This window comes from Mesoplodon mirus, assembly GCF_964341445.2.
Source record: "Mesoplodon mirus genome assembly, chromosome: 9".
NCBI classification, from domain to species: domain Eukaryota; kingdom Metazoa; phylum Chordata; class Mammalia; order Artiodactyla; family Ziphiidae; genus Mesoplodon; species Mesoplodon mirus.
This window is the reverse complement of record NC_138985.1, coordinates 69,536,091-69,550,205: the sequence shown is the minus strand read 5'-3', so window position 1 is coordinate 69,550,205 and position 14,115 is coordinate 69,536,091. Positions and strand designations below refer to the sequence as shown.

Below are 14,115 nucleotides of genomic sequence, written 5' to 3'. Positions count from 1 at the left end.
TGTCATTTAAAGCTTGTGTTTCCTTATTTATTTTATGTTTGGACAATCTGTCCATTGGTGTAAGTGGGGTGTTAAAGTCCTACTATTATTGTGTTACTGTCAGTTTCTCCTTTCATGGTTGTTAGCATTTGCTTATGTATTGAGGTGCTCCTATGTTGGGTGCATAAACATTATAATTGTTATATCTTCTTGGATTGATCCCTTGATCATTATGTAGTGTTCCTTCTTATCTCTTGTAACAGTCTTTATGTTAAAGTCTATTTTTTCTGATATGAGTATTGTTACTCCAGCTTTCTTCTGATTTCCATTTGCATGGAATATCCCTTTCCATTCCCTCACTTTCAGTCTCTATGTGTCCCTAGGTCTGAAGTGGGTCTCTTGTAGACAGCATATATATGGGTCTTGTTTTTGTATCCATTCAGCCAGTCTGTGTCTTTTGGTTGGGACATTTAATCCATTTACATTCAAGGTTATTATCAATATGTATGTTCCTATTACCATTTTCTTATTTGTTTGGGGTTTGTTTTTGTGGGTCTTTCTCTTCTCTTGTGTTTCCTGCTTAGAGAAGTTCCTTTAGCATTTGTTGTATAGCTGGTTTGGTGGTGCTGAATTCTCTTAGCTTTTGCTTGTCTGAAAAGCTTTTGACTTCACCATTGAATCTGAATGAGATCCTTGCTGGGTAGAGTAATCTTCGTTGTAGGTTTTTCTCTTTAATCACGTTAAGTATATCCTGCCACTCCCTTCTGACCTGCAGAATTTCTGCTGAAAAATAAGCTGATAAGCTTATGGGGATTCCTTTGTATGTTATTTTTTGTTTTTCCCTTGATGCTTTTAGTATTTTTTCTTTGAATTTAATTTTTGTTAGTTTGATTAATATGTGTCTTGGTGTGTTTTTCCTAGTTTTTATCCTGTATGGGACTCTCTGTGCTTCCTGGACTTGGGTGACTATTTCCTTTCCCATATTAGGGAAGTTTTCAACTGTAATCTCTTCAGATATTTTCTCAGACCCTTTCTTTTTCTCGGACCCCTATAATTCGAATGTTGGTGCATTTAGTGTTGTCCCAGAGGTCTCTGAGATTGTCTTCTTTTCATTCTTTCTCTTTATTCTGCTCCTTGGCAGTTATTTCCACCATTTTGTCTCCCAGCTCACTTATTCGTTCTTCTGCCTCCGTTATTCTGTTATTGATTCCTTCTAGTGTATTTTTCATTTCAGTTACTGTGATGTTCATCTCTGTTTATTCTTTAGTTCTTCTAGATCTTTGTTAAACATTTCTTGTATTTTCTCAGTCCATGCCTCCATTCTATTTCCGAGATTCTGGATCATCTTTACTATCAGTACTCTGAATTCTTTTTCAGGTAGATTGCCTATTTCCTCTTCATTTATTTGGTCTTGTAGGTTTTTACCGTGCTCCTTCATCTGTGACATATTTTTTTGCTGTCCCCCCCCCTTTTTTTTTTTATGAGTGGGATTGTGTTCCTGTCTTACTGGTTGTTTGGCCTGAGACTTCCAACACTGGAGTTTGTAGGCTATTGGGTAGAGCTTGGTCTTGGAGCTGAGAGGAGGAACTCCATGAAACCTCGCTCCGATGAATACTCCCTGGGGTCTGAGATTCTCTGTTAGTCCAGTGGTTCAGACTCGGAGCTCCCACCGCAGGAGCTTCGGCCCAACCCTGGGCTCATGAACCATGATCCTGCAAGCTGCCTGGGGTGGCAAAAAAAAAAACAAAAAAAACAAACAATAACAAAGTAAGAAATAAAATTAGACTAGGGAAACAGCAGACATGTTAGGAAGAATATAAAATTAAAAATATAGATGAATCAACAACTCGAAGGTACATCAGTACCACAATAGTAAAAAAGAGGAGGAGGGAAAAGGAAAAAAAAAAGGTGTGGGGGGTGGGGAGGCCTTGGCTGTGGAGGGCGGGAACTAAGAAAGGGTGAGGTTTGGGTGGTGAGTGGGGCCAATGCTCAGGACCCACAGGGCTGGAAAAGGCCCTGGGGGCTGTGGACAGTGGGGCTTAGGCTCAAGGAACAGAAGGGGCCCAGGCATGCCCCCGACCCCTACTCTCAGAGGGCAAGGGACCTCACCTGGGAGCCCAGCAGGCTTCCTGGGCTCGAGTGGGCGGGGCAAACGCCCTTCTCTCTTTTCCTGCTCCTCCGGTCTGGGAGGGCCCCTCCCGCCTGCCTCTCCTGATCTCCCCGGCCTGCCCCCTATGCCCCCAAGGACCCACATGGCCTGGAGGGGGCTTTGGAGGGCAGGGAACCAGCCTGGGAGATCAGCAGGCTCCCCGTGCCCAAGTGGGCAGGGCAGTCGCCCTCCGCTCCTCTCCCGCTCTTCCTGGAGAGTCCCTCCTGCCTGCCTCTCCTGATCTCCCCAGCCTCAGGGGTGACGATCCTGTCTGGCCTCCACTTCTCCTCCCCCGCTCAGTCCCGCTACGTCCTACCAGTTCATTCTGAGGTTCCTTGGGCATCAGAGACCCCGCCCAGTGGCCGGCAGGAGCCCCAGTTGTGGGGAGACGCTAACTCGGTGTCTTCCCACACCGCCATCTTGACCCTGCCTCCGTCATTTTTTTTTTACTTGAATTGTAGAAGCATAAAGATCAGAGTCCATTGTCCCTGAGTGGCCCAGCACACGTTTATTTACCAAACATTTTCTTTTGCATCTTCATATGGAGTGCCTTCCTCCTTTCTGAAGTTCTAAACCACTCCCCGCCGACATCTTCTTTTGTCTTTAACCACAGGTGGTACTTAAGGCAAGGGTTTTGGTCATCTTGGAGAGTTAGTTTTCCTGAGTCTCTCCCATGTGTATGTTGGGGAGGGGGAGTTTCCCCCTCTACCCCTCTTTGAGTTCTTGTGGCTGGACTAATAACAAAATTGATGCAAGACAGATTAACAGGAGAAAAAACAACAAATTTTAATTCGTGCACACAGAGGTCTCATGGAAATGGGACCTAAGAAGTGGCCAAAGCAGGCAGCTTTTATACTTTTTAGACAAAGAGACAATAAATTTGTGAGGAATTGACAGGACAAAGAAACTTGGGTTTTAGGTGCCCAATTAGTGAAGAATCAAAACAGAATGTGGGCTTGGGGTCGTAAATTAAAGCAGTAAGAAGGTTTGTTTCCAGAGGGTTCTAGGCCTGTAATTCCCCCATCTCTGGGGATAAGGGTGTCCTTCTAACTCCAGATGCAGGGGTGCACCTTTCACATGGGAGAATTATTTCCTGCTTTCGGGGAGACAGAAAGGAGGGTCAGAGTGTCCCTCTTGTAATGGCTGTTTCTTAAGTAACTTTAATTCAAAATAATCAGTATGCCATTGCTGCATATTTTGGGGTGAGCTTCCCTGGGCCCCAATATATAGATGTTATTAAACTTCTATTTGATTTTCTCCTGTTAATCTGTCACATGTCAATTTAATTCTTAGACCATCCAGAAGAAACTAGAAGGATAGAGGACAATTTCTTCCTCCCTGACAGTGGCAACAACATAAAAAACTCCTTGATATCTCTGTTTTATAAATTCACTAGTTTCTTTAATAGTATACTAAATATGTGAATTAAAACCGCAATGATGTATAACCATACCCTTCCCAGAATGGCTGAAATTAGGAGAGGTGATAATATCAAGTATTAATGAGAGTATGGCGCAACTAGAACTTTCAGATACTGCTGGTGGGAGCATAAGTCGGTACAGTCATTTTGGAAAATTGGCAGCATCTTCTATGTCTACCCTATGACCCAGCAGTTCCACTCCTGGGTATATTCCCAAGAGAAATGAGTGCTTAGGTTCTCCAAACGATGCCTTGGAAAATGTTCATAGCAGCTTTATACATGAGAGTCCCCAATCTATTAACAACCCAAACGTCTATTAAGAGTAGGATGGATAAATAAATTGTGACGTATTTGTAAATGAAATTCCACACAGCAATGAAAAACACACACTCCTGCTTCATGCACTAACGTGGCTGAATCTCACAGATGTAATGTTGAGCAAGAGAGGCCAGACCCAAAAGAGTACATAGGGTGTGATTTCATTGACGTGGAGTTCAAGAATAAGCAAAATTAATCTCTAGTGAAAGAAGGCAAAATAGCGTTTGCCCTTGTGGGGGCAGGTTGACTGGGAGGAGTATAAGAGAGCCTCCTGGGGTGCTGGAAATTTTGATATCTTCTGAGTGGTGGTTACACAGGTGTACACATATGTAAAAATGTATTCATCTGCATCCAGTTTTATGCACTTTGTGTAATTTATTAATCTGCAAAAAAGTAAAAAGAAAATAATGTCTGAAATCCATCAGGCTAACGGGTAGTGATGGCTCTGTGTCCCGGAAATGTCAATCACAGTTTGGTCTTGTGCTCCCTTCTAGATGGCACTGCCCTGCCTGTAGTCCTCTGCCCAGGGGACCTTGAGGCGCTGCTCTGGGTGGGGTTGGGGGGTGGTAGCCACTGCACCAGGTCGGCCAGGACCTGAGATGGAAGCTGACCAGGTGCCCTCTGCTGGCATTGGGGCTGCAGATTTGCGGGCAGCAAGGAGAGAGCAGAGTCAGAAGCAGCAGAGATGAGAGTGTGAGAGAGGCTCAGGGGAGGGGGTGGGCTGGAGTAGCTGTCTCTCAACATGCTTGGCTCTTGACAGCTTTCCTGACCCAGGTCTTTTCCAGATGTAGCCTTAGAGCATCTGCGCATGGCAAACTGACCTTCAGTGATTATTGCAACCTTGTCAAGGTGAGGGCAACTATAGCAGTCAGGATCTAGCAGGAAAAGATGACTCACTCAAACAAGGTAATTGAGAGTTTAATGAAAGGACACTTATACAGACGTGAATAGGTTCAGGGGATGGCCTCCCTCCACCTGAATCCCACCCAGGTGTCCCCTTTTCTATAAGCTCATGCCCCAGCCCTCTCCCTACTCCATTCCAGTCCAAGTGGCCCATCTTTAGTCCCTCTAGGGGTGAAGGTGTGGGCTATGCCAGTGGTTCTTAGTCCCAGCTAGCCATAAACTCACCTGGGGAAGCTTTAAAGTACATCAGTGCCTGGACCCCACCCCCATAAGTTCTAATATAATGGGTCTCAAGTAGAGCCTGGGCATTGTGCCATTTAAAAGCTCTCAGTGACTCTAACAAGCCCAGATCAATTCTGGCAGACTCTCGGGGGCCTAGGATCTGGGCATAGGTGCTTTTTCAAATTTCCTCAGTGCAGCCAGAGCCGAGAAGCTCTGTTCTGTTTTCTTTCAAAATCTATTGTTTGGCATAAACTTGTGATCTGTTCTCCTCAGACTTTCCTTTAAAGTGTATTTCAGAAGTAAAACAATATAATATATTTAAAAACTGAACATTGATTATTTTCACCCTAATAACACTGCTTGAGGTACTATCAGTATCTCTGGCCAGAGTCAAGAACAAAGGAATAAAGAAAATAACATCCGTATTCATAACAGCATTATTCACGACAGCCAAAAGGCTGAAACGACCCTAGTGTCCATTGACAGATGAATGGGTAAACCAAATGTGGTAAATACATACAATGGACTATTTTTCAGCCTTAAAAAGGAAGGAGATTCTGACACATGCTACAACATGGATGGACCTCTAGGACATTATGCTGAGTGAAAGAAGCCAGTCTCAAAAAGACAAATACTGTATGACACTGCACTTATATGTGGTACTTAGGGTAGTCAAAATCACAGGGACAGAAAGTAGAAGGGTGGTTGCCAGGGGCAGGGGTGGGGGGAATGGGGAGTTGTTTAACCCTGTGTACCGGGTTTCAGTTTTTCAGGATGAAAAGAGTTCTACTCCTAGAAGAGAACATAAACAAAACATTCTCTGACATAAATCGTACCAATGTTTTCTTAGGTCAGTCTCCCAAGGCAATAGCAATAAAAACAAAAATAAATGGGACCTAATCAAACTTACAACCTTTTGCACGGCAAAGGAAATCATAAAAAAATGAAAAAACGGGCTTCCCTGGTGGCGCAGTGGTTGAGAGGCCGCCTGCCGATGCAGGGGACACCGGTTCGTGCCCCGGTCCGGGAAGATCCCACATGCCGCGGAGCGGCTGGGCCCGTGAGCCATGGCTGCTGAGCCTGCGCGTCCGGAGCCTGTGCTCCGCAACGGGAGAGGCCACAACAGTGAGAGGCCCACGTAACGCAAAAAAAAAAAAAAATGAAAAAGCAACCTACAGAATGGGAGAAAATATTTGCAAATGATGTGACAGACGAGGGCTTCATCTCCAAAATATACAAACAGCTCATACAACTCAACAACAAGAAAACAAACAACCGAATCGAAAAATGGGCAGAAGACCTAAACAGACATTTCTCCAAAGAAGACATACAGATGGCCAGTAGGCACATGAAAAGATGCTCAACATCACTAATTATTAGAGAAATGCACATCAAAACTACAATGAGGTACCACCTCACACCGATCAGAATGGCCATCATTAAAAAGTCTACAAATAACAAACACTAGAGAGGGTGTGGAGAAAAGGGAACCCTCCTACACTGTTGATGGGAATGTAAATTGGTGCAACCACTATGGAAAACAGTGTGGAGGTTCCTCAGAAAACTAAAAATAGAGTTACCATATGATCCAGCAATCCCACTGGGTTGTTCCCCTATGTTCGTAGCAGTGCTATTCACAATAGCCAAAATATGGGAACAACCTAAATGTCCATTGACAGATGAGTGGCTAAAGAGGTGGTACATATATACAGTGGAATACTACTCAGCCATAAAAAAGAATGAAATAATGCCATTTGCAGCAACATGGATGCAACTAGAGACTATCATACTAAGTGAAGTAAGTCAGAAAGAGAAAGACAAATACCATATGATATCACTTATATGTGGAATCTAAAATATGGCACAAGTGAACCTATCTATGAAACAGAAACAGACTCATAGACATAGAGAACAGACTTATGGTTGTCAAGGAGGAGGAGTTTGGGGGAGGGATAGACTGGGAATTTGGGATTAGCAGATATGAACTATTATATATAAGATGGATAAACAACAATAGTACAGGGAACTCTATTCAATATCCTGTGATAAACCATAATGGAAAAGAATATTAAAAAAGAATGTCTAAAAAAGATGAAAAGAGTTCTAGACATTGTTTGCACAATGATGTGAATGTATTTAACACCACTGAACTGTACGCTTAAAATGGTTAAGGTGGAAATTTTATGTGTATTTTACCACATTAAAAATTTTTTTTACTTTTTTTTTTTTGCTGTACACGGGCCTCTCACTGTTGTGGCCTCTCCCGTTGCGGAGCACAGGCTCCGGACGCGCAGGCTCAGCGACCATGGCTCATGGGCCCAGCCGCTCCGCGGCATGTGGGATCTTCCCGGACCGGGGCACGAGCCTGTGTCCCCTGCATCGGCAGGCGGACTCCCAACCACTACGCCACCAGGGAAGCCCTTAAAAAAAAATTTAAAGCAGGAATATTTAGTTCATTTAAATTGTATGTTCATGCACAAGGTTGACAAGAAAAACTCCCCTTCGTCTTCCTCACACCCCAGTCCCTGGGGTTTGCTCTGGATACAGGGAGAGCAAATCTTATCAACTGCCTTTCTTCTTAATCCAGCCTGGTAGGAAGATGCAGCTGAGCCTCAGAATATAAACTAGAAATGAAAAACAGCTGAGAAATCTCCTTCTAATTCTCTGCGTCTTTTATTGAGGATGCCCAGAGTGAGGGGGCTCGGCTTTTGGGAGGGGGAAACAGCAGGACACCACTGTGGGCAAGAGGACCCAGGGCAGGCCGGGCAGTGGAGGAGGGGCGGTGCAAGTAAAACTTCCCTGCGAGGTCATATAGAAGGAAGAGGACATTCTTTTCCAATCATGCTGCTGTAGGAAAATATTCTTCTTCCTTGATGTGGCTCCCCAGTGTACTGTCTCTGAGCATTGTTTATCATGCGAACTGTGGGCTTCCGTCCAAGAGTCACCCTCAGGGGCAGGAAGATTATAGGGAAAATGAGGAGCTGTGACCTCACCTTGCCCTGGGTGGGGGGCCAATGCCTACCCCATGCTCCTCTGTTGGAGCTCCTTGGTGATATGATTCTAAACTAGACTCATACTTGGGGAAAGGGATTCCTGTGGATTATCACGCTCCATTGTGCTGTTCAGGGTGGAAGAACAGATACCAGGGCAAGATCAGCCTGTGTGTGCTTCCCTACACAGCCTAGGGAATTGACGAGGTGGTGAAATTTGAGAAAAAAGTGAGGCGAAAGCTGGTTATCCCATGAGACAACTCTTATAAATCATTTACCATTTTCCCCACTTTGATTCTGGGAATAATATTTAGCATCTGGTTTTAAAAATCCTTTTCTACTGTGCAAAGAAATACCAACCGATTGAGATCAAGCAAAAGCTGTTTATTCAGGGCTTGCTATAGCAAGAGTCAGCCAACATCACTTAGGTTTTGGCAGACACCCAAAGGCAGGCAGAGGAGTGGGAAAGCTTTGTACTGGCCAAAGAGGAAGGCTGCAGGTGTGCGCTGATTGGAGGCTGTTGACATGGGAAGCTGCAGGCAGGCTAACCAGAAGCATGGCATCCTATGTGATTGGTCAGGGGAACATATTTGCTTTCTCCAGTCGATCCCAAGTTGGAAGCTGCAACAAAAATTAGGGAGGCTATCAGATATTAATAAAGTCCTGACCATTTGGGACCGATTGTTACAGGAGTTATTGTTTCACTTCCTGGACTAGTTGTTAGAGATAGAAGTCTGACTTGCAGATAGTAGGTTGGCTTCCTGGGCTGGTTGCTGCAGATTGTGGGCCAGAGTTCTGTTTTATATACGGTCTGGCCATTGTCCATTTGTATATTCAGTCTCTCACTACCAGACTGTAACGAAAAAAATGTTGCCTGCTATTCCAGTTCTACAAGGATAAAGCCATTAGCCACTGGAGTTGCCCACTGACAGTGCACCTGAGGGGAATTCACTGTGAACTTCCCTCTAACTGCTTTTGCTGCATCCCATAGATTTTGTACGGTTGTGTTTTCATTGTCATTTGTCTCAAGGTATTTTTTAATTATCTTTTTGATTTCCTCATTGACCCATTGTTTTTTTTAGTAGCATGTTGTTTAGTCTCCATGTAATCGTTTTTTTCTCATTTCTTTTTCTGTGGTTGATTTCTCGTTTCATGTTGTTGTGGTCAGAGCAGATGCTTGAAATAATTTCCATACTCTTAAATTTCTTGAGGTTTGTTTTGTGGTCAGTCCTAGAGAATGTTTCATGTGCACTTGAAAAGAATGTGTATTCTGGTTTTTTTGGATGCAACATCCTGAAAATATCAATTAAGTCTAACTGTTCTATTGTATCATTTAGGATCTCTGTTGCCTTGTTGATTTTCTGTATAGAGGATCTGTCCATTGATGTGAGTGGGGTGTTAAAGTCTCCTACTATTATTGTATTCCTGAGAGGAATTCAAGATGGAGAAAAACAGGAAGCATTCTGCATTCTGTGCTGGCCCCTAGATAGTTAAGATGCATCTCTAAGGACGAATTTCAAATGACCCTAGATTATTGCATATTCCCATATATAGAAAAGCACTAACATCATTAACTTGAGATGTCTGTTCTTTGTGATTTGCAGTAATCTTTTGAAGTTCAACTACATGTTTTTTCCAGCCAAAAAAAATTCATATACGTCCTGGTTCCTCCCTTACTTCTTCAGAGCAGTTCCTCAGGGCTACCTGAGAGGCTGTCTCTGAGGCTATAGTCCTCCGTAAGGTCCCCAAATAAAACTTGACTCACAACTTTTATGCTGTGCGTCCTTATTTCAGTCAACAAAAGCTTGAGGTGTTTCAGCCTGAAAGTCTAGTGGTGGTGGAGCTGTAGGAGTGAAGCTTTCTTTGCTCCCTTCCTCTACTCAGGCCAGTGTAGTCATAGAAATATCAGATCAAGGTGGGGACAGTGGTCCAGAAGTTCCAGGCTTTGCCACTACCAAAGCTGAAAGTTTTGGGGACAATGAGGAAGCCTCTGCTGCAGTGTGGACAGACTCAGGAGTCTCAGTGAGAACAAACCTTCCCCAACAAGTGGAAGGTCACCTTGACCGCCAAAGGAAGCACTCCAGTTATATTGTCTGTATAAGTGGAGGGAGTTCCCAGAGAGGGAAACCCTTTTATAAAATCCCTAATACCCCTGACTTTTAATTTCAGCAATAGAGTATGCCACTGAAAGTTATTGAACTTGTCAACATTGGCTTGCATCAAATTTGTAAACAGCTCCTCGGCTGCCCCTTCCCTACCATCACCTGGCCCCCATCGCTAACTGTAGAAATCTTTAGAATTTTCTCTAGGATTCCTTCTCCCTTACCTGACCCCCGTAATATTTGGTTCATAATTCTCTTATGGCTTTTAGCTTGCTGTATAGTTTATGATATTCATATTTGCTTCTTTTAACCTCCGCCAGACTATAAACTGTCTTTTTTTTTTTTATCACCTGCAGTGTTAGTATAGACATTGAAAAACACTCACTGATCAGTGTCCCTGTGATGGATGACACATTCATTCACCAAATACTTATTGAGAAGCTTCTCGGAGCCAAATCAGAAGATAGGCACTAGAGGATACAAAGACAAAACTGTCACTACCCCTGGCCTCAGGGTGAGAGCAAAGCAGCCAAATAATTGCCATACGATGTGGTAAGTGCTAAGTAATGGAACAGAAGTAAGTACGAAGTGCTTTGGGAACACAAGTAAGGAAGTGACTTGCTTTGATGAGCAAATCAGGGGAGGCTTCACGGAAGAGGTAACATTTGAAGGCTGAGTGGAGGTTTTCCTTGCAGAGGAGAGAGCATCCAGGTAGAGGGAACTGTAATAGAAAGAGGAGGAGCTCAGGTGATAGCATCCAGGGAAGGGCAGGTGGGGCTGGAGTTCTGGTGGAGATGTAGCTGCCTGAGTTCATAGGGGCTAGATTGTGAAGAGCCTTGAATGCCATTTTTATAAGTCATTTGGATTTAATTCTACTGGCAATATAGAGTCCATCCAGCCTGCTAAACAGAGGGATGGCAAACACCTGTGTTTTGTTATGATAATTTTGGCACCGATGTGGCAGATGGATGGGGGCACCCAGTTAAGAGGCTGCCGATGATAGGGACCTGAACTAGAGCAAAAAATAACTGAAATTCCCTTCTGCTCCTCTGGGGCAAACTGTTCTCCTTGGTAGTTTTCAGGCAATCAACTTGTCCAAAGGCAAAATCCAAGGCTCAGTGTTTCACCTACTGCGTGATTTTTTTCTTTCTCCCACTCTGTGTGTTTTCTTTTCACTTTCTTCATGATGCCCTTTGAAGCACAAAAGTTCTTAATTTTGATAAAGTTCAGTTTATCTACTTTTTTTCTTTTTCACTTGTGCTTTCAATGTCACATTTTAGTAGGTTTTGTCTAACCCAAGGTAATGAAGACTCACCCCCATGTTTCTAAGAATTTTATAGTGTTAACCCTTATGTTTCGGTCTATGACCATTTTGAGGTAATTTTTGTATATGATATGAGAAGAGTCCAACTACACTCTTTTGCATGTCGATACGTAGTTGTCCCAGCACCATTTGTTGAAAAGCCTGTTCTTTCCCCCTCTGAATTATTACCTTTGTTGAAAATCAATTGACTATAAACACAAAGGTTTGCTTCTAGACTCTCAGTTCATTGATCTGTATGTTTTTCTTTATGCCAGGACCACATTGTCTTAATGCTTTGTAATAAGTTCTGAAATCAGAAAGTGTGACTCTCCCAATTGTGTTCTTCTTTTCAAATTTATTTGGCTACTCACACCAGCATCTCAGAAGTCCCATCAGACAGCTTCTTTGGTTGTTGTTGTTAATTACTGGAGATTAACTAGCCACAGGAATTTGTTATTTGTGAACACTAACTAGCCACAGCAATTTGTTATTTGTGAACACCATAGGTTATATCTAACTCAGACACATCTGCTATCAAATGGGAGGGAAACGTTGGCAAAGAAAAAGAAAAAATTGAAACTTTTTTTATGACTTGAAAAATAAAGAACTCTAATTGTATAGCAATTGTATAAATGTATCTAAACATGTGTTTTGGGAACGCAGATGGAATAAGAATGATTGCTTCTGGCTTGTCCTTAGCTTCATGACATCCTAAGAAATTGAAAGGGTTCTAAGTACAAGACTATTCCTCCATTCTCTAGTAAAAGAAATAGGGAAGTTCTACGGAAGAACATACAAATACAAATGAGCACTATCAAGATATGAGGGAAAGTTTTGTGACCCAACAGCAAGGTGTCAATAAATCTGAAAGCTGAACCCCTAGCTCAACTTACAGATGTATGGAAAAGTATGGAAAAATAGCATATCATAAAGGAGAAATTCAGCTCTATATCCCTCCATAATTACCTAGCTTTCCTGAGAGTTTGATAAGATTTTCTCATTGTATGGGTATGTAATGGTTAATTTTCTGTTGTCTTGGAGGGTGCTTTGGAATGAGATTAATATTTAAATCTGGATTGCCCATGATAATGTGGGTAGGCCACATCCAATCAGTTGAAGACCTGAATAGGCCAAAAGACTGGCCTCCCTGAGCAAGAGGAAGTTTGCTAGCAGACTGTCTGCTGACTTCGTCTGTACAATCAGCTCTCCTGGGTTTCCAGCCCGCTGCCCCACACTGCAGATTGGTACTTGCAGCTTCCATAATTGTGTGAGCCAATTCCATATAATAAATCTCCGTATAGGTCCACATCCTATTGGCTCTGTTTCTCTGGAGAACTCTGACAAATCTAGGGCATAAATAATTTCTAAACAAATAGATTGGTGTATATTTGCCTACCTCCAGAGAGAATTTATAAATTTACAAATTATAAAGCCCTTTAAAAATAAAGGAGCTTCCATTTTGATTGACTTAGGAAGCTAATCCTCTTTCATATAAATAGAAGAGAATTCAAGAAAAGAAAGATTTAATTCCATATACTCTCAATCTATCGGTTTGACAATTTTGATTTGAAAACAATAATAAGTTTTCTCTGTTTTTAACAGGGTAAAAAATAATGTTAGCTAATATTCTAACTTTTGCAACACCTGGATTTGTTTATTCATAGAAATCCATATTAATCTGGACTCCCTAAATCTTTTACTAGTCTTGTTCTTCAGATAAGCTTACCTTAGTAATTATTTAATAACATAAAAGCGTAAGAAATTTGTATGTCCAACTACACTGAGTTATAATTATATCTTTTAAAAGTATTTGCTCTTAAGAATTTCAAAAAATGTTAAAAACTAGTTACTCTATTTCCACTGTCTATATAAATTTCATAATATCATCTGTCTGACAATCTTTTTGATATCAGCAGTGACTGTATTATTTTATAGCATCAACTTAAATCATAATACCAAGATCCTAAATTGGCTTTGAGAGAGACCTTGGACTAATTGAGTTAATAAATAACCTTTGGATGCCCAATTTCTTGGCAGATCAAAACTAAAAAGTAAAAGAATATAAAACAAGCAAGCATAATTTTAATATATCTGCCCTTGTTGCCTGTTTTTATTCTTTAGAGAGTGACCATCAGTTAGTGAATTAATAAGGATATACCAATGCCTTTGGGTCATATTAGCATACAGGGTACTATTTGCTATGTTACAGACATGCAGAATGAATGAATGTGGCATGTGAGCTGGTGGTACACAAGCAGGCATCCTTGTAGAGCTGTGGTCTGCTGCTAGGTACCTGAGTATGGTAGACAGTGCTCCTTTGCTTCCTTTCCAGTTTTCTCTGTGCCTGAGAGGGAACAGAAGTTAGTTTCTTTGGTTAAAAGTTGTAATTAAATGAGTACTCAAATAGTAGTTGCAAAGACATACAAATATGTAAGGTAATGGATATGTTTTGTTGGGTTTTCAAGGAAATTGCTGTAGTTTTATTAAGATGGTAAGTTTAATGTGATATATGTCTTATAAAGCTATAAATTTATCATTTAATTATATGTGCATGTGTGTATGTATGTGTATATATATATATATGGCATGTGAATTAGTAAAAGAGTTTGTGAATGACAGTTCAGAAAAAGAATGATCTTTGGATATCCTCTTTTTTTTGGTTTTTGTCATGATTTGAATCATTTTTAAACAAAAATTCTTTACTTCTAAGTTAGGATTCCTGGTAATTA

The 14,115-nt window shown here is 41.8% G+C and overlaps 1 long non-coding RNA gene across 1 annotated transcript in view; it reads left to right on the top strand.

Annotated features, from left to right (window-relative positions):
- The window catches only part of LOC309810079, a 70,174-nt gene that overhangs the window by 41,460 nt on the left and 14,599 nt on the right, over positions 1-14,115 (top strand). Inside the window, exon 2 of the long non-coding RNA XR_014294936.1 lies at positions 10,440-10,635. This is a non-coding gene — a long non-coding RNA (uncharacterized lncRNA). The remainder of the gene's footprint in view (positions 1-10,439; positions 10,636-14,115) is intronic.